General features: G+C 42.2%; 1 long non-coding RNA gene across 8 annotated transcripts in view; it reads right to left on the bottom strand.

Annotated features, from left to right (window-relative positions):
* Positions 1-376: 376 nt before the first annotated feature.
* LOC130368337 (uncharacterized) overlaps positions 377-25,239 on the bottom strand; it is a 72,707-nt gene continuing 47,844 nt past the window's right edge. For 7 of the 8 annotated variants that reach the window (XR_008892421.1, XR_008892423.1, XR_008892417.1 and 4 more), the window contains 6 exons: positions 17,620-17,684; positions 16,853-16,946; positions 10,974-11,049; positions 8,616-8,659; positions 7,600-7,748; positions 377-1,044 (listed from right to left, as the gene is read on the bottom strand). This is a non-coding gene — a long non-coding RNA (uncharacterized LOC130368337). The remainder of the gene's footprint in view (positions 1,045-7,599; positions 7,749-8,615; positions 8,660-10,973; positions 11,050-16,852; positions 16,947-17,619; positions 17,685-25,239) is intronic. The other variant, XR_008892424.1, reaches the window with a different exon arrangement.

Here is a 25,239-nt window from a genome sequence, read left to right as displayed (position 1 = left end):
GCGGCGTGTTCGCTCTGGGACTGATTACGGTCGACCGCAGGGCCGGCGGCGTGTGACGTCACGCCCCCGTGTGACATCACGCTCTGCCCCTAAATGCAAGCCTACGGGAGGGGGCGTGATAGCTATCACGCCCCCTCCCGTAGGCTTGCACTGAGGGGTGGAGCGTGACGTCACACGGGGCGGAGGCATGACGTCACACGACGCCGGCCCTGCGGTCGACCGTAATCAGTCCCGTAGAGCGAACACGCTCCGGGGACTGATTACAAACGGGGTGCCGCGTGCATGATCCCAGGGGTCCCTAGCTGCGGGACTCCCACGATCAGGCATCTTATCCCCTATCCTTTGGATAGGGGATAAGATGTGTAAGCACCGGAGTACCCCTTTAAATAAGCCACCATTGGTTTGTTGAGGGTACTTGCTGTACTAAACTTAATTTTTTAGGTGTTTAGTTACTGGATTATTGTCTTTTGTGCATACATTTCGTTTATGTTTGTGCAAGTGTTGAAGAACCTGCGATAAATACAAAACATCAGAAAGGACACTTACGAGGACACTTGGATTTCTTTAATGTCAAGGAAGCTCCACTTTGCCACATTTATGTGTTTGCCAACTTTATTTTCACCAGGATTTCACAGTTCTGGTCTTTTGTGAGAAAAGTAATTCTGATCTAACAAATAAAGAGTCATTTGTAAAATCTCGAAATCCCTTCGCAGCCTAATGCATCATATGGATGGTGCAAATTGCTTTTTTTCAAAGATCCAAGCCAAATGTATTGTACTTTAGAAGAAAAAAGGGAAATACAGACATCTGTTTCATTATTTTATACCTTGATGTGGTCGAAGTGTTTCCATAATGAGGGCCGCGCCATCCTACCACTATATCTGTTTGTTGGCTGATAACTACAGTTCAAGGAAGTTGGAAGTCATAGCTTTGGAGGGATTTGTGACCATCCGTGATATATGTTTCTGTGCTTTCTCCATCTCTTTTGTTTTTTTCTCCATCTCTGCCTTTCCTCTTCCTTCTTTTCCCTTCCTGTTGTGCTTCCTGAAAGGAAATTTTCACTGCAATTAATGTCTTTAAAAAAAATAAAAAATAAATAATGAATACAGTAAACTACAAAACACTGCAATGGCTGTCCCTGTCCTCTAAATTGTGGTCTCTAAATTGTGGCCCTCCAGATGCTGCAAAACTTCAATTCCCAGCACGTCCGGACCGCCAACAGCTGTTCGGCACACTGGGAGTTGTAGTTTTGCAACAACTAGAGCAGTGGTCTTCAACCTGCGGACCTCCAGATGTTGCAAAACTACAACTCCCAGCATGCCCGGACAGCCATTGGCTGTCCGGGCATGCTGGGAGTTGTAGTTTTGAAACATCTGGAGGTCCACAGGTTGAAGACCACTGAACTAGATGTTCACGGCTTTAAAGGGGTACCCAAGTGGATTTTTTTCTCTTTTTAACTCAACTGGTGCCAGAAAGTTATACAGATTTGTAAATTACTTCTATTATAAAATCTTAACCCTCCCAGTACTAATTAGCTGCTGTATGCTCCAGAAATAGTTCTTTTATTTTTTTTATTTTTTTCTGTTTGACCACAGTGCTCTCTGCTGACACCTCTGTCCATGTCTTGAACTGTCCACAGCAAGGACAAATCCCCATAGTAAACCTATCCTGCTCTGGACAGTTCGTGACATGGACAGAGGTGTCAGAAGAGAGCACTGTGGTCAGACAGAAAAGAACTTCCTGTGGAGTATACAGCAGCTGGTAAGTACTGGCTGGAAGGATTAAGATTTTTATATAAAAGTAATTTACAAATCTGTTTAACTTTCTAGGACCAGTTGATTTAGAAAAAAAAAGTTTTCCACTGGAGTACCCCTTTAAAGCCAAGTATATTTTCCCTAAAGCCCATTTCCCCTCTGTCACATCTTTATTCTATACATGTTAGGCTATGCTCAGGCCTCAGAATGTTGGCCAAGGAATTCGGAAACGTCTGGCAACGACAATTCCGCAGGGACTAGTTTAGTAGCTCTTCTCTGAACTTCTCTGATATTTTTAAAGGGGTACTCCACTGAAAAACATTTTTTTTAATCAACTGGTGCAAGAAAGTTAAACAGATTTGTAAATTACTTCTATTTAAAAATCTTAATCCTTCCGGTACTTATCAGCTGCTGTATTTTCCGGAAGAAGTTCTTTTCCTTTTGAATTTCCTTTCTGTCTGACCACAGTGCTCTCTGCTGGCACCACTGTCCATGTCAGGAACTGTCCAAAGCAGGAGAGGTGCTATGGGGATTTGCTCCTACTCTGGATAGTTCCTAAAATGGACAGAGGTGTCAGCAGAGAGCACTGTGGTCAGACAGAAAGGAAATTTAAAAAGAAAAGAACTTCCTGTGGATCATACAGCAGCTGATAAGTACTGGAAGGGTTAAGATTTGGACTCCTAACAGAGACACACAGGCAATAGCTGCAGGGACAAAAATTTACACATTTTTAACCAATATATTTTACAAATAGAATGTGTCGACAGATAAGAACCATTTGGCCCATCTAGTCTGCCCAATAATCTGAATACTATGAATAGTCCCTGGGCCTATCTTATATGAAGGATAGCCTTATGCTTATCCCATGCATGTTTAAACTCCTTCACTGTATTTGCAGCGACCACTTCTGCAGGAAGGCTATTCCATGCATCCACTACTCTCTCAGTAAAATAATACTTCCTGATATTACTGCATAAACCTTTGCCCCTCTAATTTAAAACTGTGTCCTCTTGTGGTAGTTTTTCTTCTTTTAAATATGCTCTCCTCCTTTACCGTGTTGATTCCCTTTATGTATTTAAAAGTCTCTATCATATCCCCTCTGTCTCTTCTTTCTTCCAAGCTATACATGTTAAGGTCCTTTAACCTTTCCTGGTAAGTTTTATCCTGCAATCCATGTACTAGTTTAGTAGCTCTTCTTTGAACTCTCTCTAGAGTATCTATATCCTTCTGGAGATATGGCCTCCAGTACTGCGCACAATACTCCAAGTGAGGTCTCACCAGTGTTCTGTACAGCGGCATGATCACTTCTCTCTTTCTACTGCTTATACCTCTCCCTATACATCCAAGCATTCTGCTAGCGTTTCCTGCTGCTCTATTACATTGTCTTGCTACCTTTAAGTCTTCTGAAATAATTACTCCTAAATCCCTCTCCTCAGATACTGAGGTCATGGCTATGTCAAATAATCTATATTCTGCCTGAGGGTTTTTATGCCCCAGGTGCATTATCTTGCACTTATCTACATTAAATTTCAGTTGCCAGAGTTCTGACCATTCTTCTAGTTTGCCTAAATCCTTTTCCATTTGGCGGATTCCTCCAGGAACATCAACCCTGTTACATATCTTTGTGTCATCAGCAAAAAGACATACCTTGCCATCGAGACCTTCTGTAATATCGCTAATGAAGATATTAAACAATATTGGTCCCAGTACAGATCCATGAGGTCCCCACTGGTGACAAGAATGTGCTCTGAATATTCTCTCCATTGACTACAACCCTCGGTTGTCTGTTACTCAGCCACTGCCTAATCCACTCAACAATATTGGAGTCCAAGCTCAATGACTGTAGTTTATTGATAAGTCTTCTATGTGAGACAGTGTCAAAAGCCTTACTAAAATCTAGATATGCGATGTCTACTGCCCCTCCGCATATACATAGAATGTTATTTTCTATATTATATAAAAAGTTTTTGCTAATGACACATACACTTTACCCATCTATTGACCAAATGAACTATTGACCAAAGTGCTCTCTGCTGCCACCTCTGTCTCTGTCAGGAACTGTCCAGAGCAAGAGAGGCCTCTAGCCCGACCTCTTTTGGAACAAGGCCACATAGCTATAGTTCAGTCCCTGATTCTATTATATCGGTTGCCAATATTTGACTAAACACAGTCTTAGGGCTACAGGCAGTATGTATCATTGTGTTGTTGTCATTTTGTCACCATACTCTCCTACCACTGGAATAAGGCATGTACTTGCCTTATTGTATGTTTCGGTCACAATTTCCCTCTTACTTGATCTTCTAATCATAGGAGAATATAACAGGAAATTATGCACCGGGTAGTTTAATAAATAATACTTGCACAGCCGATACAGCAACGTTTTATCTTTCCTCAGCACAATCTAGGAAAGACATACGAAGAGATGTCTTTGTCCACAAAAGAAGAGTAATATAAGTGTCTGAGTATGAGGAAATCAATGTGCTACTTAAAGAGTGTGCACCATCACAAGCACCAGTGACAACCCATGAAAAATGGGTCATTATAGAATTCATGTTTAGAATGTACCAGTCTGCAGATAATGTCATTCATCACAGTTACAACAGTGGGCCGCTAATAAGCTCTCATTGCATATTCATAGATACAGTGTCTCTGTTACATTCCAGCACTCTAACAGAGGTTGGTGCACGTCTCCTACTCCAGTCCAAGTCTGGCAATGAGTGTTCCTGTGTCATGTTGCTGCAATTACACTGTAAAAGTGTTACTCAAGATGGATTGCCCTGATCTGTGGTTCAATTGTAAATTAGAATACAACTCTCCCTGGGGAGCCACAGTCCTTATTTGTGATTTGTGAAGTAAAAAAAAAAAGCTCCTAATAGAATAACATATGAAGTTCTTTCCTGCACTTTTAGGCAATTAGCCTGATGAAATTGCTTTCCTTTTGGTGTACTTCTGATATAAAGTGATAGAATAATGAGCAGGGTGATGATCGTTCTGTATTTCCCACATTTAAATACACCAAAGTTGTCCTTTTCTGAACTTCAGATATCTAAGGTCAGGTTCACACAAGCAGTCAGTGCATCCCATTGTTTAAAAAAAAATGGCTGTAATTTTGATGCTGGAATTATGGCCCTTTTTTTGTGCAGTGTCTGCACTGACAGAAGTCTTTCTTTAGACTTTCATAGAGTACATTATTAGATATTTTATAAATATATGTCTTTTTTTTAAATCAACTTTAATGAGATCTTTTCCTTTGGATCTTACAATGTTTGACCCCAGCTTAAGATGGAATGTATAAGGGCTCATTCAAACTCCGCTGGGCTTTGTCCGTTCACCACCAAACATCGAAGCCTTTGGACCCATTACACAACAGGCACCGCCAGATCCTGATGGATCCATTGACTTGAATGGGCTCTGTTGGGTGTCCAGTATTATAGAGTAGTTGAGCCGATAAAAAAATAGGACATGCAGTATTTTTTTTTCCACTCAACTCCTATCCTTCAAATAGGATAAGTGATGCCGCTTCGTTTCAGCGGGGCTCAGCGGCAGTGTGAACCCAGCCTAATACTTCTATAAGCCTAAAGCCTCCTACAATGATTAATTTTTGATGCTTTTCAAAATTTCAAGCAAAAACACCTTAAGGCTACGGACCTATGTAGTGCTGTAACACTGTGCAAAAACTGCTGTGCAGTGGGAAATACGCTGCATATTTTCCATTGAGCATATACACAGGCGGCAGCCCTGTGTGTTCAGTGAGGTTTGGAGGCGGGCCGTGCACCGACGTGACTGTGATGCACGGTTTTGCCTGCAAACCTCACTGAACACACAGGTATCAAGTATTTTTGATGTAATTTAACAATGTGTGAACCTAGCCCTAGACAGTTCTATTAAATTTGCCAAAGACAAAAATTCAAAATGCCACAAAGACCCCTAAGCATGGAACTTCACATTCTGTTATTCATTAAAGTTATGTGTCCATTTGTAACAAGATAAATCAATCATACTCATATCAGAAGTGTACTTTTTAAATCACAAACATGCCAAGATATTAAACTATAATCCAATCAAGGACCAATATATGACCAATATATTAAACTACAATCAAACATTACAAACGTTACAGTATCCTTATACTATATTTGCAGGCCTGGTTTTAGAGGTGGCAAACTAGATAATTGTCCTGGGTCTGTATTTGCTTAGGGCCCCTAAGGATGGAAACCTCTGGATCAAGCACAAAACCTCTAGATCAAGTTACAAAGTGCAAACGTACACAATATACCTAACAGTATAAACAGCTATATGGCTACTAAAGAACAGCCACACAGTAATCTCTACCTCCTGCTCTGCACTGCTCTGCATACAACCAAATCACTACTCTTAGATCATATCCATCAAGCTTTTTTTACTTAAAAAAAAAACACTAAATCATAGATACAACACTAAACAATGTGTAATAGCCAAACATTCTGGTTTCATGAACACACCTTAAACAAATATAACAAGTATATTATTTTAAGTAACAGTATAAGTTTCTGCAGGTCAAGTAGAGGAAAACATTATGAAATCACTCTAATCTAAAAATGCTAATTTGTGTGCAGTTAAAGGTGAAAGTGCTTACAGCCTGTACCCAGTGGTGGGACATGGGGAACTGAAAGAAAACAATAGTTCCAACTAGAGAGTTGTACTGGAAAAGATTATAAACCTTTAAGATAGAAAATCTGAACAGAGTTTGGTAAAAGATGTTGGTTGTTCCCAGTATGCATGGAAAACTTGGTGCAAGTCTAAATATATAGGTAGGCTAAGGAGGATGTTAAAGGGGTGTGCGCTGCCCTGCCTTTCGGAGCTCCGCTCGCAGCGTCCGGAAGTTCATTACTTCGAACGCTGTGTGCGGGCTTCCGTGTTCGCGGCCGCCCCCTCGTGACGTCACGCCCGGCCCCTCGTGACGTCACGCCCGCCCCCTCAACAAAAGTCTATGGAAGTCTTCCCATAGACTTTGGTTGAGGGGGCGGGCGTGACGTCACGAGGGGGCGGCCGTGAACACGGAAGCCCGCACACAGCGTTCGAAGTAATGAACTTCCGGACGCTGCGAGCGGAGCTCCGAAAGGCAGGGCAGCGCACACCCCTTTAAAGTATCAGGACAGAACACTGAAAGCAATATGCCTTGACAACAATTAATGCTAAAAAAAAAAAAATTAAAAACACATGACTCAATTTTGGTGACAGAACTGTATAAAATCTGCTGAAAGATTTTTATAAAACATTGAGGGATTCCATTTTTTTTTTTTTTTCATTTAGTCCTGGAAAAACATTTGTAATTAAAGCGGAACTCCAGTACATAGGTACTTCTCCGGTATCCACATGATACTGTGGATAGGGGATACCTTATAGATTGCGGGGGTCCGACCGTTAGGATCCGCTGCGATCTCCTGTACGGGGCCCGGCAGTCAGCATGAAGGGAGCACGAGACCCTTCTTTGCTAGCTGTCCAGGGTTGCGTGTTCAATAAAATATGGTAATTAGAATATTTTGCTCAATGTTTCCACTGTAACAACTGAGACAACTGAGCAACAGTGACTTGCACATTTATCCAACTATATCCTGCAATGGTTTAATGCATTGGTTTCCAAACTCTGGACTTCTAGCCGTTGCAAAACTCCAGCTCCCAGCATGCCTGGAAATTGTAGTTTTGCAACAGTTGGAGGTTCACAGTTTGCTAGTAAAATTATTTATGGAACAACAGTTATGGATTCTGTATGATGAGTACATGCTACATCCAGTCAGGACACCAAACTGTATTGACTGGTGAATAAAATAGGGGTTATCAAACCTCTTTAGTATACGGTACATACCTTCTGTTGCTGAGCTCAACTTTCTCATTGATGTTTCTTTTCATGTTGCACAATGGATTCTTCCATCCACTACTTCATCCATTACTTATTTATTCATTGAGTTTAGAATACTTCTATGAATAATATTCTCCAATGATGACAACATGATCCTGAATATAATGAAATCACAATGAGAAATACAAATAAGGATTAAGTCTGAGGGTATGGGCTCCGTGAACGTAAAAGAGTTCAGAAAGTTTAGGCCTGCTATCCTATTATAGGGGTATCGATATTGTAAATATTACTTATTCTGCAAATCACCTAGAGTTTGAATTAAAGGGGAACTCTGGTACATAAATATTTATACCCTATTCTCAGGATAGGGGATAAGTGTCTGAATGAGGGGGGGTCCAAACTCTGGGACCCCCCCACAATCTCCTGCCCAGCACCCCGGCTCTCCTCATGCATGGAGACGCCTCTGTTCCATGCACAGATTTGTGTCAACCAGCACACAAAGCGGTAACAACACATCTCCTCCATGTATCTCTATGGGAGATAAGGAGATACATGAGCGCTGTATCTCCGGCTCTCCCATCCTGTGAATAGGGGATAAGTACCAATGTACTGGAGTTCCCCTTTAAACCTTAGGTTAATATTATAGAATATTTTCCCTTAGTGTCAGACTGAGGAGTCCAACACAGGACATTTTTCTGAGGGCCAGATCTCTATCTATACGGAATGTGTACTACTCCAAGTTTGCTGTTATTTAGAAAATACATTGTAACCATTGAACACTCAGGATATCAACAAGATCTGATAGGTTGTTTGTAAATGATTCAATAGGAACTGGACTATGAAAGTCATAATTTAGCTCCAAAATTATATTCAAATGGGGTTGGACCCTTGAGGACAGACCCTAGCCACCATAACCCTCTGACGCTCTAGTGGGCCTGTCCAATTCTATGCTTACCTTAGTAAAACTAATGGAGAAATAATAATACTGGAGAAATAATAATATATAACAAAATAATACTCACAGCCGTGCCCATGATCTTCTGTTACATAGGCATCTGCCAAGGACCTAGAACATTGAGGAACAGTTACTGATATTGTACTTTTTGGGTTAAATAACATGATACAAGTATTGCTAGAGTATATTCCTATCTAACAGAACTTTTCAATATATTCACTGTCTTTCTAATCCATATATAAGTATAATTTGACTCAGCAACATTTAAGTATATGCACCACGGTTGCATTCTGAACAACCCAAAGCATTACCGTCATTACCATAAACATGTCATCCAGGCAAGTCAAAATTTTTGATCGCATCGGGTCCATGTGAATGAGTTGGGGTGGGCGGCCAGCCAGGAAGTGAAGACCCGATGCAATCTCAACTTTTGATATGTCTGGATGACATGTTTATGATAATGACAGTAACACCGATCGATACAGAGTGTAAGTGATGCATGTCTATAACTCAGTATATTGTTAAAAACTCATTGCTTGCATTCACTGTAATCGGTTTAATCTTGTTATCATACTACATTATGTCATATGCTGCCCCATGGACTGTATAATATCATAATTGGTAATACTTCAAATTCTGACTGTAAACTGGGCTGACAAGGGAGATGTTTTGGAGGAGTTATGGACATTTCAGATGCATTCCTGGCGGTAGGAATTAAAGGTCCAGATTTAGCTGTTAGGAGGTTGGTTACTGTTTATTTAATACTAGCCAAGTACCCAGCATTGCCCAGTCTTTCTACCTAAATGTTGTGAGAGAGAAAAAAACAACACTCTTTAGGAGACTGGAAAAGCTGGGTGACATGCAAACTGTGTGCCACCAAGCTTTCTTAGTTTCCTGAAGCCCTAGCTGGGATAGGCTGCTAATCCTTCCTGCCTCCTTTCTGCAGCAATGCTGCCATGCTCTTTATTACTGTCCCCACGACTGTCCTTACACTAATGTTTTCTCTCTCCCCCCCCACTTTTTCTATCAACCAGCAATAAATCTTCTCTCTTCCACCTGCCCCATCCCTTTTTCCTGTCCCAACACTAACTATTCTCTGCACCTGCTTGCCAGACTGTTAAATTATACTTTACCATGGCATTGGTTTAGCGGCAGAAAGTTCAAACTCCCGGGCAATCTCCGCAGCCCAAGAGTAAAGTAATTAAAGTGTACCTGTCATCAACAAAAACGTTTTAAATAATGTAGATAATACCATTATATGTATATTTGTAATATAGATTGATTAACAAAATGTGTATATGTTTCTCCCTATAGCTATTTTTTGTGTGTCTCTGAGGGGTCCAAATGCAGGAAGTGTGGGTGGACAAGCAGGGCTCTGTGTACTAAGGCTCTATGGCACACGCCTGGCTCACACAGCAGGATGATTGACAAGCCAGGAGTCTGCACAGAGCCCTGCTTCTCCTGCCCTCACTTCCTGAATTTGGACTCCTCATAGAGACACACAGGCATTTTTTCACCCAAAAATATACACATTTTTTGTATATGTACCTTGCATGGGACGTCTTTTACATCTCCTGGTCACATTACTCTCAGGCTGTGAAGATTGCCCTGGAATTTTAAACATGCTGCCTCCGGACCAATGTCATGGTAAAGTATGATTTATCTTTTTGGGCTTTGCTATTTTACTCTCGAGCTGCAGAGATTCTCGGTTTTTGGACAATCACAAACTCTACTATATTTTTAGTTGACATGTAAATAACATGTGTACCAAATTTATTCTAAATAACTCCAGCCATTCGGAAATTACGCTGGAACAATCATGTGCACATATGTACTCACATACATTGTGTACATATATATATATATATATATATATATATATATATAGAATATACATGTGGAGTATTAATAAAACATATAGGTAAAGGATAGATAGGATAGATGATGCATAGGACCTATATTTTCCCTATAGGTGAGGGTGCCAGGGGCAGGATCTCAACGTATCAGACTTTTTAGGAAACTTTTGTGTATACATTATGCCATGAATGCCAAATAGTCTTTTAAGCCATCATTATTTATGTAATTACCTTATTAAACTAGGTATTTGTTTCTTATACTAGCACCAAATCTATGATATATTACGGTAAAAGGTATAATCCTTTCCTGTGAAGTTCGGATACCTTAGAAGAGCTCTATGATTTCCTACACACTAATATAAGAAAATAAACAAAAATAAAACCACAAAAACAATCAAGATGTCCTGTGTGAATTGCATTGCTTCAGATGGAAATCATTAGAACTGTTCACCCCATTAGGATAAAAGCTATAAATATTTAAATGGACAGAAGTAAGAATATTTTAAGCTTTCTAAAAATAAACAAATAAATCACCTTTCAATTCATTCTAAAAGTTAAATATTTCATACCTTTAACTTTTTGGGTCCTTTGGACAATAACATAGTGCTCTTTCTTGCTCAGGACTTTTTCATCTAATTTATCCCTCTAGAAGAAAATAAGCACAAAAAGTGGTAAGTATTATGATTTTTTTTTCCGGGGTTAGAGGCTTTAAATGGGGCATTAAAGACACATTTACAGGAACCCTCGCATAAAACAACATTCAACCAACATTGAGCTATTACATGGGAGAAATTAGATGTTTCACAGAGGAAGCGACATGATCTTAAATCTGGAAACAATTAGGATAAATTCATGAATTGTTAGCAAGCATTCCATATTGTGCGAATCATTCGTGAGTGAACAGATGTAGAAAGCCTTTCTCATCTAGGAGCACCACCAATGCCTTCATATATGCAGTCTAGTGAATGCTTTGGCTGCATATATGTCAGCCATGAAAAGATTTCGTTATTTATAGCAAATGTATTATATGCAGGAAGTGCGCAACCATTTTTAAGTTACTTTTCAAATTAGAAGGGAACAGGGATGGAGGTTACAAAACTACCCTTCGAAGAATAAAACCAGGTCCCCAGCTTAGCTAAAACTTTTGTTTTTCAGTTAGATCTGCTATGTGCTTTATACTGGTGCTATATGCTTTAGTTTTTACATGCACCAAGGTGTTAGTTTCTCCTTTCTTGCCGAAATACAATTTTCTTATAGAAGACACATTCATCAAGGCACCATTCACACCACATTTAGAAGATCCTAGAGTCTCATAATGTAAGACTATGGGACCATCCTGGTCACATAGACACAGAGCAGGGAAAGAAGCGTGCGGCCACTCTCCACCATGATTGTTTTGATCTGTTGGGGTCTGAGTGTTCACATCCTGACCAATCAGTAGAACCAGTGGGGAGAAATCAATACTTTTGACAGGTCCCTAGTACATAACAAAAGTTTTTATAATAACAGGTAAACTTTTCTGGGTTTTTTTCACAGCATTTTGTACAGTATGATATTCATATGTAAGGATGGGTGCCACTTTTAATGGCTATGTAATATACTCTTTACAACATTTATGAAAGAAACATCATGGCTGATCATTTTTAATGTGACCTTGCAAACCGCAAAACCTCCATTCAGATATGTGGAACCGATTTTGAGTCACAGTCAATACACTTAAACAGATTTTTCTAGATCACAATACCAATGGCCTATCTTTAGAATAGGCCATCAATGTTAGCAGGGGACAAGCTCCAACAGGAGGGCCAATGTCATTGAGCTGTTTGAAGCGGCCTATTTAGTAATTGCTGTGTGACTGCTCCAATATTTACCTGGCTCTGCACAACTACACATTTTGCAGAGGTATTGCAACCTTATCCCATTAACTTGAATTGGACAAAACTGCAATGCCCTGCACAGCCTCTACTACATGAACAGTATGTAGATATACAGAGCTATGTAACCAGGGATCAAGTCTTGGGTAAAAAAAAATTTGCAGGTATACAGAGCTATGTAACCAGGGGTCAAGTCTTGGGGAAAAAAAGTGTGGGAACTCACCCAAGATTTCCACTCAAGGACTGGTCCTGCTAATGGGAATGGTGTTCATGCTGTGGTTAAAGTACCCACGCGTTCCTGCAGGACCAATTGGTATATAACCAATAAAAAGGCCACAGTGATCCCTTCTACACATGCATTTCTTCAAAGAGTTGTTTAGCAGGAAATTCTGAGAGTTGCGCCTCACCAATCTGTATTGTTGGTCTATCCTTAGAATAGGTTATCAATACTGTGATCTCAAAAAACCCTTTTAGGGCATATTAACATGTGACAGATGTGCTGCTGATTTTCTTAATTTATTTCGATAGGATAGACAAAATCTACAAAAAATTCTTAAGAAATCTGAAGCATGTGAACCTGTTTCCTTGTCATTTGTAAAAAAAAAAAAATAATAATAAAGTTTAACGCGTCACAAACCCATTTGAAGACTTTTACTCAGTCGGGTTCTAAGTATTCAGACCCTCACCTATCTCAAAATACAGTGCAGTGATACACGTCACTGCTCGGCTCACTGCGATCTTTATTTCACTGCATTAGAGGAGCTCCATTAAGTCTATGGGGCTCATCCCGAGGGGGACATTACAAGAAACTGGTCAGTGAAAAGCATAACTGCGCTCTTCCCTTGGCTATATCTAACAATCGGTGGGGGTCTGAATACTGAGAACAATTAAAAATTTTCACATGTCCCTGCAATATGTCAAAAGTTTTATTAAATTTTTTTATAATGACAGGAAGACTTTAAAGAATAGCCTTTATGTTAGCCCTGGTGTTAATCCCTGTTAAGGCATACCCGGGTTACTGCATATGCACAGACAGTATTCCAATGCCTTATAATGGAAAAAAAAAATCACTGGAAAATTAATAGTCCCCTTGTGGAAATAAAAACATGTCCGTGAAATACGGTAATCTAATCATATAAAAAATAAAGTCCCGCAAGAAACAAACTTGAAATGTGCAATGCATAACAAACTACTGTGTCCTTAAGGGGTTAAAAAAAACACTAGTTGATTGGGATTCATAAAAATTACTTAAAAATATGTTTTTATAGTTATCTTGGCTATAAGGTCCCATTAAAGACGGGAAAGAATAATTAATGATTTATTTTTTGTTTATATTTATATAAAAAAGATTTGCTTCTTCCTGTTAGAGACATACAGTATATGCGCTGTTTGTGCTAGCCTATGTCTATTAAGAACACAAGAAGGCCCCAGCTGCTTCCTCGAACAGTTTTATTGGACATTATTTAGGGCATAATTTATGGTGCATCTATGCCTGCATTGGCTTAGATGGTTAATTGTAAAAGGACTAAATAGAATTTTATAATATGGGTAAAGACTAGACCTCTGCACAATCTCAGTAATTGTTATTCGTTGCTACGAGGTGACACATATTACTGGTATTTCTTACTCTTTACAGGTCCATTTTTGTTAGAAACTGTAAAACATGTGTTTGCACTTGTAAATTAAATGGTATAATCGGAGACAGGCACAAAAAAGGCAGGTTTTTTTTCTTGTTACTATTTCATATTCAGACGTTTTTAGCATTTGCTATTTTGAGGGGTTTTCTTGAATAAAAATTTCAGAAGAATAAGGGTCAAGTCACTCTTTTCACCATTTAATTTTGAACCATTTTTTTTTAACATAACTACTATCATGAAATTCTTAGTAGAAATGTATCAAAATCCATGGAGCATTTTGCAGTAGTTTAGGCAATGAGCTGCGACATACCGTATTTTTCGCCGTATAAGGCGCACTTTTTCTTCTCCAAAACAAGGGGGGAAAAGTCGGTGCGTCTTATACAGCGAATACACCCCTATCGCGGCGGTCCCTGCGGCCATCAACGGCCGGGACCCGCGGCTAATACAGGACATCACCGATCGCGGTGATGCCCTGTATTAACCCTTCAGACGCGGCGATCAAAGCTGACCGCCGCGTTTGAAGGGAAATTGACACTAACCCGGCTGTTCAGTCGGGCTGTTCGGGACCGCCGTGGTGAAATCCCGAACAACCCGACTGAATAGCCGGGTTAGTGCTTACAGGACACCGGGAGGGACCTTACCTGCCTCCTCGTGTCTTCTCCATTCAGGGATCCCTTGTATGGCCGGCGCTCTCCTTCCTCGTCATCACGTCGTCGCGTACGTGCGTCGGCGTGCGTAACGATGTGATGGCGGCGAAGGAGGGCGAGGATACCCAGCTGGCAGCAGAGACGTTCCGGAGTGACGGGGACACGGCGACAGCGATGGAGCAACATGCAGGGCAGCGGTGATGGGTCCGGAGCGGCGGGGACACGTGAGTATTACCTCCTATGCAGTGGTCTTCAATCTGCGGACCTCCAGATGTTGCAAAACTACAATTCCCAGCATGCCCGGACAGCCGTTGGCTGTCCGGGCATGCTGGGAGTTGTAGTTTTGCAACATCTGGAGGTCCGCAGGTTGAAGACCACTATTGGGTTCAAAATCTTTATTTTTTTAGATTTTGCACCTATAAATTGGGTGCGTCTTATACGCCGATGCGTCCTATAGGGCGAAAAATACGGTAACTCCTATGTCTAAAAACCAGTCGGTTTTAAGTTGTGGCATACTGGATACAAAGCAGTGGAACAGATTTTCATACTCGAATATATATCTTTTTCATTTGCCAAAAGAAAGTTTACAAGTAGGGGTCATAAGGCCGATATCTGCTCTAATGTTTTTGTCTGAACCAGTATGTGCGCTGCGAATGTGCCCTAATAAATATTCACATTTATACCAAATAGGTGTAGGGTTCACTTAATTACAGATTAAGGATAAAATGGTCAACAGACAGAATTGCTGATTTTACCTGTGGATCTGTGTGAATAAATAGTATGTTACAGTACACGGCAATAATTCTGCACCATGTCACTTTCTGTTGTGGATTTTTCTAGTGGATTTCACCCTGTCCAGTGAATTATGTAGTCAGTTCGCAGACAAACATGCATCACATATGCAGATTTTTATGCAGATTTGCTGTGGCTTTTTCCAGTATTTGCGGTCTTCTTACCTTTATGGAGAAGCTGTCATGGACTGTTCAGTGTAGTTTTTAAAGAAATTTTATTTATTCAATTTTTTTATCTAATTAGGGCCAGATACTAAAACCTGTCCTTTTTTTCTAAACTGTTTCTCTGTTCTGATCATCAGGATCATTTTGAAATATAGATAGTAGATAGTAAGGCTTCCTTTACATATATCACTTGTCCAGCTGTGTTTCCCTACAGTGTGCAGAAAGTTATACAGATGTGTAAATTGCTTCTATTTAAAATTCTTAATCCTTCCAGTACTTATCAGCTGCTGTATACTACAGAGGAAGTTGTACTGTTCTTTTCAGTCTGACCACAGTGCTATCTGCTGACACCTCTGTCCATGTCAGGAGAGGTCTGCTATGGGGATTTTTTCCTGCTCTGGACAGTTCCTGACATGGACACAGGTGTCAGCAGAGAGCACTGTGGTCAGACAGAAAATTTATTTAAAAAGAAAAGAACTTCCTGTGGAGCATACAGAAGATGATAAGTACTGGAAAGATTTATGTTTTTAAATAGAAGTCATTAAAAAATCTGTTTAACTTTCTGGTACCAGTTGATTTAAAAAAAAATTCCACCAAAGTACCCTTTTAAGTGAAAAATTAGGGGGGGGGGACACATCGAAAATTCTTAAAAAATATGGTTAACATAAAAATGATTTCAAGTAGTAAAAAAATGTAAAAAAATTTGCCAGGCTGCCCAAAAAATAATGATAATTTACTCAGTCTTCCAGTATTACTATTCTAATATCCACTGTGTTCCATTTCCTGTTGCTGAGGCTCAATACTTCACTGAGCTGAATAGCCAAAATCACTGGCTAAGGTGGGACAATACTGCAACCAGTGATGTGTCACACGGATGACACCACCTATTCTCCGATAAACTTCTCTTCCTAGTGCTATGTCTCTTTGCCTCCCAGCCAATCACTGGCTACAACAGTGTCCCGTCTCAGTCAGTTATTGGCTGAGCGGCACTGATACATATTGTGCCCCAGCACCAAGAAATGAAGCATGATGGACAACAGAACAGGGATACAGGAGGCTATGGGAACGAGTGAGAGGTAAGTATAGTTTTTTGTTGTTGTTGTATTTTGGCAACTTTTCGCTGGATAACCCTTTTAAACAATAGGTCCTTTTATCATGACATGTTCACTTTAATGGTCATTGCTATCAATGTGTATATTGTATTATGGCAAATATAAGACCATCACTACATTACTCTACACCCCATCATATTATTGATCACCCAAAGCCATCAATACCCAGTTGTCCATTGTCTGAATTTAATAAAATATAGTTTTATAGATTCAGATTGTTACCTTTCAGGATAGCCATTACTGACATGACGGGCCCATGACTACTTGCCATGCGCTGTTGCCTATTGGTTAATCACCAGGAAATCCATGTTTACCCCTGTAAAAAAAAAAGATTTTAAAAAATTGTAATAGAATCAACCAAGTATAACAGTGGACAATGGTTCTACCATATCTGAGCAGATAAGATTTTTATAAGACTGTTGCACAAATAAAGAACCTAACAGATATTCTAGCTATTATCTTTGCATCTAGATTAGTGTTTTCCAACTAGGGTGCCTTTAGCTGTTGCAAAACTACAACTTCCAGCATGCTGGAGGCTACCAGGTTGGGAAATGCTGATCTAGATAATAAATCTAAAACACTGTATAAAAAACATAGATGGTTTATAATCAGTGACTATTTCAATAGACAGAGAAGACCGGGAAGACCAGTTACCAATATAGTTCCTTGTATGACGAAAACTGAACAACGTCTCATATCAGACATACACAGACAGCCAATATATTCTATTCATGTGATGTTACCGCACTGTTAAATTGTGCTTTTTCTCCAAGTAGAATATTATAGGGCATGCTGTGTTGGAATATTTTTTCAACCTGATATGGAATATGACTTGCTGTTTACCATACAGTTAACTTTTATGGTCGCCGATAGGAAATCACTTGGAGCCGAGGCATCACTTACACCACCATAAAAATAGACACGTCAAGATAGCTTTAAAAATGTATCGAGAAAAAAAGAATGTAATAACAAAGTAAGTATTACTGTACCTTTACAATTCTGCAGTAAAACAATGAGATAAGTCATTCTTTTTCCCAAGCTTCTTCACGACATACTAAAAGAGATGCAATCAGAAGAAAAAACTCTTAGTAAAGTCTACTTGATTTCTTTCCACAAAAGTTTACAAAGTTTATTCAATGAAACTTATTTGAAGAATATTCCCAATTTGTGCCTCTTGTGTAACTGGACAGAGATCACGGTGAGCCGGGGAGTGAAGCACACAGCCGCACCTTTCTCTCCGTTCATTCTAATGATCAGTGAGGATGTGAACAATCAGACCCTGACTGGTCAAAAGTTTTAATTGGTCAAGGTCTGGGTGTTCAAACTAGGTGCACAAGACGCACTGCATTATAAGTCAATGGAGCACCTCTTGTGCAACCGTACAGAGATCTAAACGAGTCGGGGAGTGAAGAGTACAGCAATGCCTTTATTCCTGCTCATTCTAATGATCAGGAAGTGTGTAAACACTTAGACCCTGACTGGTGAAAAGTTTTGATTGGTCAAGGGCCTAAGTGTTCAAACTCCTACCGGCCATTAGAATGAGGGGGAGAGAAGTTCAATGTTAACTGGAGAAGTCCAGTTGCACTAGACAGTCTCCATTACAAGTCTATGGGGCCCCTTTTGTGCTACTGGACATAGATCGAAATGAGTCGGGGAGTGAAGAGCACAGCCACACCATTTTTCCTGCTCATTCTAATGATAGGTGGGGTAAAAAAACACCCAGAGCCCAACCAATCAAAATTTTTGATGTATCTGTTTCTTTAAAACAGAAAACGCTCCCATTCAAGATCATCGGATACTGGCTGCAAAGAGCTCTTCCAGCTCTGAAAAACCCAGCAATATGTACATCATATGGACAGCCCTAGATTGCAAAAGGAACAATACCATGATTAAAAAAGTTTTTCTTGCTATTATTTGTAAATATGCTCACAAAAAGCTTAAAAAATAAGCAAAGGTTTACTTACTTGCCCTGCTACCCCACTATCACTTTTCCACTTCTTGGTCTTGCACCTTGCCTGACGTAGGGTCCAGTCTGGACCAGAAACGTGTTGGCACAGTGCAAATACAGTGTTTTAGGATATGTAAGCAGTGTTCTAATCCTTTTATTTAAGATAGGACCAGCGCTGAAAAAAAAAGCTAAATTTTTCTACTGCTACCAAAAAATTTTGAGACTAGGAAGTATTGTGCAGCAAGACTGGGCAACGGTAGTGGTGAACCAGGTGAGTACACCTTTATTTTTTTAGCCCAACCTGACCACATTTTCATATAAAAGTAAGTCTCTGGACTGTATTGCTGTAGGGGATAAAATACTTCCTGAGGGATTTTCCTAACAGATTACAGTTAACTGCTAAGGACCCCAAAAGCAGGACAACATGTGAGCAGCTTCTCATCATCAGGACCTTTCAAAGATAAGGGAACTGTCTGAAAGGGGCTGTATGGATTAGAAAGAGATGACTACTTTCTTCCAAACCAGTGCAACATCTATCCCCAGGTTGCGTGTGGCACTGCAGTCACCAAAACACTTTAGTTCTGTGATATGATACTTAGAATGTTAAAGAATAATCCCATTAAGAAATATGAAGGAATCGTGTAGCATTAGGTGCATAACTCCTATCTGTAGCCATTCTCTTCAGTATGAAGCTTCTAGGTTTATTATCCAGCCTTCTTTCTTCCTGTGTGTCCTCTCTCCTGTTGATTTATATGATGTGTAAAATTAACCCCTTCCCCGCCCCTTCTGTCTGTGTGAGCTGCCACGCTGAACAGTTGTTTCCTGACCTCTGCAGCAGTGTACATTCTTAGCAGTGCTACCATCTCCGAGCTTTGATACTTTAATTATACCTTGTTCAAATTATGCATTCCTCCAATACACAGTTGTCACAATGCGGCATCTTACACTTCCGAAAGCAGAACTAAGTCCTATAATTTCAAGCTGTCTTATATACATCATATGTGCATTATTTGGCAATTTCTTAGACAGCTGTTAGCCATTAAATGCTGTGTCCTCTAGTTAAATGCTCATTGTAAATAATAAATTCCTGTTTTGCAGGGCCTGCATGATGTTACATGGCATATGTTTTCCAGTTTAGCATTTGTCTACTTTTCTCATATAAAATATACTCTGTACTGTAATTCACAAGGATAAGGAAGAAAATGAAGTTTCTGTTGCATGCAGGCACACTTCATAGGACAGAAAGTAATTCATTGTCTGCTACGTAAATCAGTATGTATTGGAATATATTTCATGACATAGGGGATTGGCTATAGGAGCTACAGAGGTAGCAGTTGTACCCTTGACCTGCATCTGGAGAAGGCAAAAAGGCCCAAGGCCCACATAAGAAGATATTATAGATGATATAGACTATGCATTGGAGCTTCACAATACACCTCCAACTACAAATCATCATTGACACAATGATAAATGCCATTTATTTGACACATTTTGATGTCAATTTTTTTGGCTTAAATAAATGTCATCGTTTTCACTTCTATCCTACCAATTTCTTCTTGCAACAATATTTCTATATGTAAAGAGTCAAGTCATCTGAACCTTCAGAGATATTTAATATAGGTCTTAGAAAAGCCATAAGATGGGAAACCCCTTGATAAGAAAAACATTATTTTTCTTTTTTTTCTTTTATCATCTAGCTAATTATTGCTGCAGAAGGCCATCTTCGAACATTAGTTCTAGGCACTGATCAGATCGGGCCCAAATTACTCACGATATGACCCCGTCAAACTGCCATTACCCTTCATGTCCTTACTGCAAATTCTCAAGTGGTGAAAACTGCTAAATGGAGGTACAGAGTGGAGAACAGGACAGTATACCCCTCTAGATCATTAGATGGTGAGTTTAGTTTTAGGAGGCACAATGATGACACAAGTTGCAACAATTTTTGGGACTTGACAGTAGGACTGTAACATTAATAATAACAGTCTTCCCAACCAGGAGGCATAGACTAGTGTACCTGTTATTTGCAAAAACGTTTTATATAATTTAGAAAATAGCATTATATGTATATTTATAATGCACACTGGTTAAAACATTTGTATATTTTTGGGTGACAAAATGCTGTGGCTGCAGCTATTGCATGTGTGTCCCTGTGAGGAGACCAAAAATAGGAAGTGTGTGCAGGAAATTCAGGGCTCGGTGCCAGCTCCTGGTTTGTCAGTCAGCCTGAAATGTGAGCAGAGAGCATATCACAGAGCCTCAGTGCACAGAGCCCTGCTTGTCCTCACTGCACAGAGCCCTGCTTGTCCTCTGTGTACGGAGCCCTGCTTGTCCTTACTGCACAGAACCTTGCTTATCCTCAGTGTATGGAGCCCTACTTATCCTCAGTGTACAGAGCCCTGCTTGTCCTCAGTGTACAGAGCCCTGCTTGTCCTCAGTGCACAGAGCCCTGCTTGTCCTCAGTGTACAGAGCCCTGCTTGTCCTTACTGTACAGAACCTTGCTTGTCCTCAGTGTATGGAGCCCTGCTTGTCCTCAGTGCACAGAGCCCTGCTTGTCCTCAGTGTACAGAGCCCTGCTTGTCCTCAGTATATAGAGCCCTGCTTGTCCTAAGTGCACAGAGCCCTGCTTGTCCTCAGTGCACAGAGCCCTGATTGTCTTCAGTGCACAGAGCCCTGCTTGTCCTCAGTGCACAGAGCCCTACATGTCTTCAGTGTAGAGAGCCCTGCTTGTCCTCATTGAACAGAGCCAAGCTTGTCCTCAGTGCACAGAGCCTGCCTGTGCACACTGCACAGAGCCCTTCTTGTCCTCAATGCACAGTGCCCTGCATGTCCTCACTGCACAGAGCCCTGCTTGTCCTCACTGCACAGAGCCCTGCTTGTCCTCAGTGCAAAGAGCCCTGCTTGTCCTCATTGCACAGAGCAATGCTTGTCCTCACTGAACAGAGCCATGCTTGTCCTCAATGCACAGAGCCTTGCTTGTCCTCACTGCACAAAGCCCTGCTTGTCCTCAGTGTACAGAGCAATGCTTGTCCTCACTAAACAGAGCCATGCTTGTCCTCACTGCACAGAGCCTTGCTTCTCCTCGGTGCACAGAGTCTTGCTTGCCCTCTGTGCACAGAGCCCTGCTTGTCCTCAGTGCAAAGAGCCCTGCTTGTCCTCACTGCACAAAGCCCTGCTTGTCCTCAGTGTATAGAGCCCTGCTTGTCCTCAGTGTACAGAGCCTTGCTTGTCCTCAATGTACAGAGCCCTGCTTGTCCTCAGTGTACAGAACCCTGCTTTTTCTCAGTGTACAGAGCCCTGCTTGTCCTCAGTATACAGAGCCCTGCTTCTCCTCAGTGCACAAAGCCCTGCTTGTCCTCAGTGCACAGAGCCCTGCTTGTCTTCAGTGCACAGAGCCCTGCTTGTCCTCAGTGCACAGAGCCCGACATGTCTTCAGTGTACAGAGCCCTGCTTGTCCTCATTGAACAGAGCCATGCTTGTCCTCAGTGCACAGAGCCTGCCTGTCCTCACTGCACAGAGCCCTGCTTGTCCTCACTGCACAGAACCCTGCTTGTCCTCAGTGCAAAGAGCCCTGCTTGTCCTCATTGCAAAAGAGCCATGCTTGTCCTCACTGCACAGAAACCTGCTTGTCCTCAGTGCAAAGAGCCCTGCTTGTCCTCATTGAACAGAGCCATGCTTATCCTCAGTGCACAGAGCCTGCCTGTCCTCACTGCACATAGCCCTGCTTGTCCTCACTGCACAGAGCCCTGCTTGTCCTCAGTGCACAGAGCCCTGCTAGTCCTCAGTGCACAGAGCCCTGCTTGTCCTCATTGCACAGAGCAATGCTTGTCCTCATTGAACAGAGCCATGATTGTCCTCAGTGCACAGAGCCTTGCTTGTCCTCAGTGCACAGAGCCTGCTTGTCCTCACTGCACAGAGCCCTGCTTGTCCTCAGTGCACAGAGCCCTGCTTGTCCTCGGTGCACAGAGCTCTGCTTGTCCTCAGTGTACAGAGCCCTACATGTCTTCAGTGTACAGAGCCCTGCTTGTCCTCATTGAACAGAGCCATGCTTGTCCTCAGTGCACAGAGCCCTGCTTGTCCTCAGTGAAAAGAGCCCTGCTTGTCCTCACTGCACAAAGCCCTGCTTGTTCTCAGTGTACAGAGCCCTGCTTGTCCTCAGAGTACAGAGCCTTGCTTGTCCTCAGTGTACAGAGCCCTGCTTGTCCTCATTGTACAGAACCCTGCTTGTTCTCAGTGTACAGAGCCCTGCTTGTCCTCAGTGCACAGAGTCCTGCTTGTCTTCAGTGCACAGAGCTCTGCTTGTCCTCAGTGCACAGAGCCATGCTTGTCCTCAGTGCACAGAGCCCTGCTTGTCTTCAGTATACAGAGCCCTGCTTGTCCTCAGTGCACAGAGCCCTGCTTGTCCTCAGTATACAGAGCCCTGCTTGTCCTCAGTGCACAGAGCCCTGCTTGTCTTCAGTGCACAGAGCTCTGCTTGTCCTCAGTGCACAGAGCCCTACATGTCTTCAGTGTACAGAGCCCTGCTTGTCCTCATTGAACAGAGCCATGCTTGTCCTCAGTGCACAGAGCCCTGCTTGTCCTCAGTGAAAAGAGCCCTGCTTGTCCTCACTGCACAAAGCCCTGCTTGTCCTCAGTGTACAGAGCCCTGCTTGTCCTCAGCGTACAGAGCCTTGCTTGTCCTCAGTGTACACAGCCCTGCTTGCCCTCTTTGTACAGAACCCTGCTTGTTCTCAGTGTACAGAGCCCTGCTTGTCCTCAGTATACAGAGCCCTGCTTGTCCTCAGTGCACAGAGCCCTGCTTGTCCTCAGTGCACAGAGCCCTGCTTGTCTTCAGTGCAAAGAGCTCTGCTTGTCCTCACTGCACAGAGCCCTACATGTCTTTAGTGTACAGAGCCCTGCTTGTCCTCATTGAACAGAGCCATGCTTGTCCTCAGTGCACAGAGCCCTGCTTGTCTTCAGTGCACAGAGCCCTGCATGTCCTCAGTGCACAGAGCCCTACATGTCTTCAGTGTACAGAGCCCTGCTTATCCTCATTGAACAGAGCCATGCTTGTCCTCAGTGTACAGAGCCTTGCCTGTCCTCACTGCACAGAGCCCTGCTTGTCCTCACTGCACAGAACCCTGCTTGTCCTCAGTGCAAAGAGCCCTGCTTGTCCTCATTGAACAGAGCCATGCTTATCCTCAGTGCACAGAGCCTGCCTGTCCTCACTGCACAGAGCCCTGCTTGTCCTCACTGCACAGAGCCCTGCTTGTCCTCAGTGCACAGAGCCCTGCTTGTCCTCAGTGCAAAGAGCCCTGCTTGTCCTCATTGCACAGAGCAATGCTTGTCCTCATTGAACAGAGCCATGCTTGTCCTCACTGCACAGAGCCTTGCTTGTCCTCACTACACAGAGCCCTGCTTGTCCTCAGTGCACAGAGCCCTGCTTGTCCTCAGTGTACAGAGCCTTGCTTGTCCTCAGTGCACAGAGCCTGCTTGTCCTCAGTATACAGAGCCCTGATTGTCCTCAGTGCAAAGAGCCCTGCTTGTCCTCAGTGCAAAGTGCCCTGCTTGGCCTCACTGCACAAAGCCCTGCTTGTCCTCAGTGTACAGAGCCCTGCTTGTCCTCAGCGTACAGAGCCTTGCTTGTCCTCAGTGTACAGAGCCCTGCTTGTCCTCATTGTACAGAACCCTGCTTTTTCTCAGTGCACAGAGCCCTGCTTGTCCTCAGTATACAGAGCCCTGCTTGTCCTCAGTGCACAGAGCCCTGATTGTCCTCAGTGCACAGAGCCCTGCTTGTCCTCACTACACAGAGCCCTACATGTCTTCAGTGTACAGAGCCCTGCTTGTCCTCATTGAACAGAGCCATGCTTGTCCTCACTGCACAGAGCCTGCCTGTCCTCACTGCACAGAGCCCTGCTTGTTCTCACTGCAAAGAACCCTGCTTGTCCTCAGTGCAAAGAGCCCTGCTTGTCCTCATTGCACAGAGCAATGCTTGTCCTCATTGAACAGAGCCATGCTTGTCCTCTCTGCACAGAGCCTTGCTTGTCCTCAGTGTACAGAGCTCTGCTTGTCCTCAGTGTACAAGGGCACAAGGGAACCCCTGTACTTTTACAATCTCATTTTTTAGATTAGCAACAATGCAAGTTGTGGACCGAAATGAGACAGCTTGTTGTAGCCGGTAACACCTGATATTACTACATTTTCTTACCTTCAGGTGTGTAGTACTGGATTAAGTGCATAAAAGGATTAAAGAACAAAGATTATTAGAAGGCATAGCTCAGTTGCAACAGATGTTTTGTAATACTTGGAGATGTACTTGAGACAAAATAGTGGAAGTTTGTGATAACTTTTCACATACATCTCTCTTCCAAAAGATGTCCTATAATCCAAGGCCCTCACGCTAGCTGTGACAGGTTCCAGTCCACAAAGAGACAAGTTGGTAATTTTACAGGCACCTGGTTTCCCACAGGATAGGGGATAAGTGTCCGATCACTTGGACCACCGTGATTTCCTGTGCTGGGTCCGGCTACTCACAAGACCCCAACCAGCCCCCTTCTTTGGAGATGAGCAGAAGTGACAGCCCGATCAGCCAATCACCGACTGAGACATGACCCTGTGTGAGCGGGCCATCACTGCTGCTCATCTCTGAAGGTGGAGACCAGTCTGGGGTCTGGTGAGTGG

This window comes from Hyla sarda, chromosome 4 (assembly GCF_029499605.1).
Source record: "Hyla sarda isolate aHylSar1 chromosome 4, aHylSar1.hap1, whole genome shotgun sequence".
NCBI classification, from domain to species: domain Eukaryota; kingdom Metazoa; phylum Chordata; class Amphibia; order Anura; family Hylidae; genus Hyla; species Hyla sarda.
This window is presented reverse-complemented; position numbering and strand designations above follow the sequence as displayed.